This window comes from Nicotiana sylvestris, chromosome 3, assembly GCF_000393655.2.
Source record: "Nicotiana sylvestris chromosome 3, ASM39365v2, whole genome shotgun sequence".
NCBI lineage: Eukaryota > Viridiplantae > Streptophyta > Magnoliopsida > Solanales > Solanaceae > Nicotiana > Nicotiana sylvestris.
In genome coordinates, this window is record NC_091059.1 from 158,554,301 (window position 1) to 158,562,269 (window position 7,969).

The following is a 7,969-nucleotide window of genomic DNA, read 5'->3' on the forward strand; positions in this document are numbered from 1 at the left end:
AAAAAGATTATCGAGACAGATGCGTCTAACGTTGGATATGGAGGGATTTTAAAACAAGTAAATCCCAACAATAAGAGTGAATATCTAATATGATTTCACTCTGGTAAATGGACCGAAGCCCAGAAGAAATACGCTACTGTGGCGCATGAAATGTTAACTATTGTTAAGTGTGTATTGAAATTTCAAGACGACTTATACAACCAAAAGTTTTTGATAAAAACTGATGCTCAATCTGTTAAATATATGTTTGACAAAGATTTTAAGCACGATGCTTCTAAATTAATATTTGCTAGATGGCAGGCTTAGCTGGCGCCTTTCGATTTTGAAATACAATACAAAAAAGAATTGATAATTCCCTTCCGGATTTTCTATCCCGGGAATATTTAGAATAGTTTATGAATTATTATACCATGTTTTTTGATGATAAGGTATTGATCACTATTCTTAAAGTGATTAATTTAAATAGAGACTTACAGGAAGTCATACTTGATATAATTATGGCTGACATAATTGAAACCAAGGAAGAAGAAGACTCTAATTTTAATGAAGTTGTTGATATTCTTCAGTTAATTGAAAATGAGTTTCCCAGTGGTCAAGATAATATCAACACTAGAATTATACTATCCTTTTTAATTAATAATGATTTGCAATTTCTGTAGAATGGACCCTTCATGGGTCACCAGGGGCAGAGGTAGGGGAAGATCGTCCCCTAGTAGGACTTATTCTCAGGGATCGTCATACGGATCCTCGTCAAACTCACCAGTAATACAAAGAGGAAAAAAGAGTTTGATAAACTCAAGGGTACGGCATACAGGTGAATCCTCAGGACATTCTATACATTTAGAAGATATTCCAGAAGATAGTCCGTTATATGGACATCTGCAGGCTTATTTAGCATCCAAAAAGCAAAGTGATACTTTTGCTTCAATTGCTAAAGAGGAAGCCAATGATGATATCAAGTCATATGAAAAGTTACCAAAGAGAGAAATGATATTTCTCCTTGAAAACTCTGAGATTCAGAGAAAAGAAGAACCGTGGAAAATATTCCAGAGATATAGGGTATTCTACAACAATTTTTGGGACAAATTGATGAAAACTGATCCCAAAACAAAAACGTTATATGGACAAGAATTATTGGATTCTATCAAAACACAAATCCAATTATATATAACGGCCCCTCAAAAGAGGATAATAGAAGAAAGCACAGTCAAACATATTGCTCGAAGAATCTCAGTTGAAGACGGAGATAAAATTGATTTGATAAATCAATACTTAGAAGGATTGAAAAGAAATCTGCTCCAATCACTAGATCAGTGCGAAAAATCAGACACTTCAATGAGAAGTGAAACGAGTGGTGATGACCTCGTAGAAGATACAAAACCAATACAGCCAGAAATAATACTATCTGATAGAGATATCGACAAGGTGGAAGAATTCCTCCAACAAATGCACAATTTGGACAAAAAGAAGACTTGACAGCTTATCAGCCGCCAGGACCCACTTAAACAGTAGATACACTGTTCATCCACAGTAGATACAATGTTCAACTACAGTAGAAACACTGTGTAGGGACCCAGATGTGGGACCCAATTTACTATTCTAGATTCTTTTTTTTTGTTATATAAGGAGGCTTCTTCATTTGAAGAAGGAAGAGCCGGAACCCCCCTCTCTCTCTACTCTCTCTACTCTCTCTACTCTCTCTCTCAACCAACCCCCTTTGTAAAGATTTAGTTACTAGTTTGTAAATCAGTTGAAGTTAAATAAAAGTTTTGAAGTTCAGTTCATCTTAAGGGCCTTGCTTCTCGGCCTTCAAGGTACTTATTCTCTTTTCTCTTTAGTATTTTAAATACTTAGTTTCTCTCCCCAACCGTGACTATGTCCGGATAAACGGATTCATATCTATGTTGAAGAACTAATTTCTCTTGCATATTAACCATGAAGAATCCAGACTCTTTCAAAATATAAAGGAATTTTAATATAGTTTCTTGGCTTGGTTCCAAGATTGTGGTACAGTCGACTCTGGTACTACTCTTATTGGCTTTGCCTTAGTGGCTACGTCTAGCCAGCTGTGACATTAAAGCCCGCTGAAGTTGTCAAAAGGGCTATCTCTTTCACAGTTAGAACTGCTAGACACATGGGCTCAGTAAGAGTATGTATCGGGCTTAGACAGGCCCCTTGCTTGGGTAAAAGGATATAGATCCTTCCATACAGTCATTAAACTATAATAGAATTTCCGTATATTTCGAATCCTTATTGGTCGTGCGGACTACCGCCAACCTTTAAAGTGTACTAAAGCAGCTAGATCTGGATGGCCGTGCGGTCTACCGCCCGCCTACCTAAATCCTGGTGGTGATAAATGGTATCAGAGCCTAGGAATTTTCATGGTTAATGTGTAATAGATATGAAAGATTCAACATAGATATGAAGCTTTTGGAATGGATCTGGGAGAAACAAGTACTAAAAGTACTAGACTTGAAGAGGTAGATATACCTCAAAACCTTGATTTATTAAATAAATGGACAATTCCTAAAGTTTCTATAAAAACCATTTATGATTATGGTTGGTTTGATAAACTTTCTTCTAAACAATTGATAAAAACGACTGAACAGTCTTTAGCATTAAATTCGTCTGAACAGACTATTCGTTTGTTAAACAAGCATGATATAGATTTATATAAACATCATTACCATTATGTGCATATTGGTATGGTTCAAATTGCATTTAAACCTTTAACCCTTAAAGGATTACCAGAGACCTTTTTAGCAGCTCTTAGAGATGCTAGAAATCTGAATTTCAGACAGTCTCTAATGGGTTCGATAGAATCTACAGTGGCCTATGGTCCGGTATATTTTAATACTCAACCCAATCTGCAATTATCTCTTTCTGATGTTAATATTCTAGATGCTTTAACTTTAAATGTGAAAACGCATGGTTATAATTATGCGACTGGTTCTGAACTTATATGTCTGTCCTATAGGATTTATTTCAAACTGTTATCTACTTTGAATCCTAGATGTAAGTTATATGATACATCGGATCAGACCATATTAGTAGAAACCAATTTTGCAAGGTCCAAGGTCACCACTAGGAGACCTATTAGGTGGGAAGAAATTAATTTTCCAACTACTTGGACTTTAAATTCGGTTATATCCCCAAGTCAGATTACTAACGACTTGTCAAATACTGAATTTTCGCATGTCACTCAAAATCCGGATGGTAGGATTTGTATTCAATTTGATGATAAGTCTACTATTTATAATAGACATTCATTTTCTAATCATAGACTTCTACCTGCTATTCAACATATTTCCCCTGTTGAACCAGTCTACGGTCCAGCTCGCAATCGTGCAGCTTCTTTACACACTATTGCAAGTGATAAGCCTGAACAAAAGGTTAGGAGGGTTGAAAGGGTTAAGATTAACCCTCAAACAAATATTGTTCAAGATAATGACAATATTTCAGATAAAGATATTCCTTCTGTATCCGAGATGGATTTCGATCCCAATAATATTTAATGATTTCACACCAAATTGATTTTAGCCCCGGTTCTCGGGCCCGTATTTATATTCAAAAAGAATTTTTTAGTGAAAAATGGAACCAGTTTAAAACATGGTTTTTTGATGCTTATAGTAAGGATGATTTGAATAATATATCTCAAGAATTTTATGAAACTTGTGCCTTACATAATCAAATTATGCATTTTGTTCCTTGGTTTATAACAACTTATTTACCACTTTATATAAAGGTATTGGAAAGATCTTATAAAGACGGGAGTGGTAATATTACTAAAGCAATTTATCCTCCTCAGACTCCCTTTATTCTACCTAATAATACTGGTATTACCTTCACTGCCTTTCAAAAATTTATTGATGATAACGTGGCAGCTATTAGTATTGCAGAAATTAATAAATTGATTTCTCAAAACAATTATTTGGGTTTGTATGTAAAAATATTAGGAGAACATATTGGTTCTCTTGATAAAAAACTTGATGTTTTGACTATTTTAATAAAAAAAATGAGTACTAAGAAAGGACCAACTGATATTGCCTCTACTTCAGGAAGTAAAACAGTTGATCAAACTATTCCTACTCATATTCAAAGACCTCCTGAGATTCAAGATTTTAAATTTAAATCTCTTGATGACTTAGCTCAGCTTTTAGATAAAAAGCTTTCTGGTTTAAATATTAGACCTATTGATTTATCAAAAAAATTTGCTGATAAAATTGAGACTGTCTCTGATTATAAAACTGAAACTTGGTTAGAGTTTAATAAACTCAAAGGGATTGTTAAACAAAATCATAGGTATGCTGACAAACCAAGGATGTATGCCTATTATTATCCTCGTCCCACTCCTCAAGATGTGTTGATTGAGGAACGAGATTGGAATCAGACAAATACGTCTTATAACGGTTTCGAGATTTATGAATGGAATCTTGATGGTCTAACTGATAGACAATTAACCATTCTCGTACACAGAATGCTTATGTATTCGACTATCTGTAAAAGTGTTAAAAATACAGATAGAAATATTTGCAAAATGATCATTGCAGGATTTACTGGCCAACTTCGTGGCTGGTGGGACAATCATTTATCTGTAGAGGAAAAGGCTTTCGTTATTAATGCTACGGCAACCGACGAAGGTGTTGATAACATAGGTATGGCTATAGTAATGGGTAGAGAAGATGCAATTTATACCCTTATCCTTACTATCTTAGAGCATTTCAATGGTAGATTTACCTCGAATCATCAGACTATTCGAACTTTACTTAATGAGCTTAGATGTAAGACCCTTAGTGAATTTAGATGGTATAAAGACACTTTTATGAGTAGAGTTATGGAACTACCCGACAATAAATTTGAGCATTGGAAAGCCAAGTTTATAGATGGTCTCCCTTCCTTATTTGCTGAAAGAGTGAGGAATGTGTTAAAAGGTAGTTGCGGTGAGATTCTTTATAATAATTATACCTATGGTAAGCTTATAGGTGTTTGTACACAAGAAGGATTGAAATTGTGTAACGAGCTCAGGCTTTCTAGGCAGCTTAAGATTGATAAGCTTAAAGAAAAGTCCCAATTAGGTGACTTCTGTACCCAGTTCGGTTTACCCAGAACTTCCACTCAAAGTAGGAAGAAGAAAAACAGGTATCAAAGGTATCCTTACCCAGATAGCCCGTATAAGAAAAAGAGGTCTAGATATAGGCCTAAGGAAGAACGTGATACTAGAAAAGAGCATCGGAAATCTACTCGATTTGCGAAGAACAGATCCAAACGTGATCTCGCTGATATAAAGTGTTATAAGTGTGAAAAGTTTGGTCATATTTCTCCAAATTGCAAGCTTCAAAAACTAAAAACCTTAGAACTCGATGATGAGTTACACGATAAGGTTTATGGCTTGTTATACACTTCGGGATCAGAATCTGACTATTACTCGGAGACTGAATCTGAAGCTGAAGTTGAGTTAATTGATTTTTCTGATAATAATAATAATAATATTGATACTTCTTGCACTGCTTGCAAAGGTGATATTTGTACTTGTGATAGTGACGAATTTTATAAATTGCAATCACAATTTGATGATCTTAATATAAAAACTATTACATATGACAATGTAATAGAACTTTTAAAAGAAGTTACTGATGAAAAACTTCGTGAAAAAATTATTAATTTAGCTGCAAGTTCTAGTAGTTCAAAATCTGTTGAAAAATACAAAAACAAATTTGAACATTTTGCACCATATTCTTTATCTGAAATTAATAGAAGACTTCAAAAGTCCAGTACACCTAGTCGAGATACTTCTTTTGATGATTTAAAAGAAGAAATCGAGAATTTGAAAAGGGATATTAAGTCTCTTAAGCAAAATCAAATGATTTGCGATCACCGAATTACTCAAATTGAGAAAAATAATTCTCTACCTGAATCTTCGACTAAAGGAATTTCTGAATTTTCTAATGATAAAGAAAAAGAAATTTCTGATGAAAAATCTGATTTATTTTTAGGTATGATGCAAATTATTACTGCACACAAATGATATATTAAATGTACTATTTTAATCGATAATAATTTTTCTATAACTGATATAGCTATGATTGATAGTGGTGCAGATGTAAGCTGCATTCAGGAAGGATGAATTCCTACTAATGTGTAATAGATATGAAAGATTCAACATAGATATGAAGCTTTTGGAATGGATCCGGGAGAAACAAGTACTAAAAGTACTAGACTTGAAGAAGTAGATATACCTCAAAACCTTGATTTATTAAATAAATGGACAATTCCTAAAGTTTCTATAAAAATCATTTATGATTATGGTTGGTTTGATAAACTTTCTTCTAAACAATTGATAAAAACGACTCAGCAGTCTTTAGCATTAAATTCGTCTGAACAGACTATTCGTTTGTTAAACAAACATGATATAGATTTATATAAACATCATTACCATTATGTGCATATTGGTATGGTTCAAATTGCATTTAAACCTTTAACCCTTAAAGGATTACCAGAGACCAGATTATATCTGTTGAAGAATGGGGTATTTCAACAATGAAAGAAAGGCAGATAAGCCTTAATAAATCACCTATGAATTTCACTTATTGGGATTATATTCAAGCATTTGATAGGGTGCTTTATTATAACAATGAGAGACATAAACATACTTGGTTTATCAAAGTATGCGCAAAGGTATTTACAGGACCTATCCCTAACTGGTTTTTAAACTGGTGGTCATACCACGGTCCTACTACCAAGATTTTGCCTGAACCATTCCTAAAGTTATACAAAGAATGGACAAAAGCTTCGCCATTCTTAACAGAGTTATATCACGCAGATCATATCTGCTACCTAGAAAAAATTGATCAAATCTACTTCTTTATTGAATTTTCTATCCCCTGGATCCATAAATGGACTCCGGAATTAGGTTATACGGAAGAACAAATCCCTTGTTTATATAGGGTATTCTACAACAATTTTTGGGACAAATTGATGAAAACTGATTCCAAAACAAAAACGTTATATGGACAAGAATTATTGGATTCTATCAAAACACAAATCCAATTATATATAACGGCCCCTCAAAAGAGGATAATAGAAGAAAGCACAGTCAAACATATTGCTCGAAGAATCTCAGTTGAAGACGGAGATAAAATTGATTTGATAAATCAATACTTAGAAGGATTGAAAAGAAATCTGCTCCAATCACTAGATCAGTGCGAAAAATCAGACACTTCAATGAGAAGTGAAACGAGTGGTGATGACATCGTAGAAGATACACAACCAATACAGCCAGAAATAATACTATCTGATAGAGATATCGACAAGGTGGAAGAATTCCTCCAACAAATGCACAATTTGGACAAAAAGAAGACTTGACAGCTTATCAGCCGCCAGGACCCACTTAAACAGTAGATACACTGTTCATCCACAGTAGAAACACTGTTCAACTACAGTAGAAACACTGTATAGGGACCCAGATGTGGGACCCAATTGCAATTTCTGCAGAATGGACCATTCATGGGTCACCAGGGGCAGAGGTAGGGGAAGATCGTCCCCTAGTAGGACTTATTCTCAGGGATCGTCATACGGATCCTCGTCAAACTCACCAGTAATACAAAGAGGAAAAAAGAGTTTGATAAACTCAAGGGTACCGCATACAGGTGAATCCTCAGGAGGTCTTTGAATATGAGTAGGAATAGTTTGATCAACTGTTTTACTTCCTGAAGTAGATGCAATATCAGTTGGTCCTTTCTTAGTACTCATTTCTTTTATTAAAATAGTCAAATCTTCAAGTTTTTTATCAAGAGAACCAATATGTTCTCCTAATATTTTTACATACAAACCCAAATAATTGTTTTGAGAAATCAATTTATTAATTTCTGCAATACTAATAGCTGCCACGTTATCATCAATAAAATTTTGAAAGGCAGTGAAGTTAATACCAGTATTATTAGGTAGAATAAAGGGAGTCTGAGGAGGATAA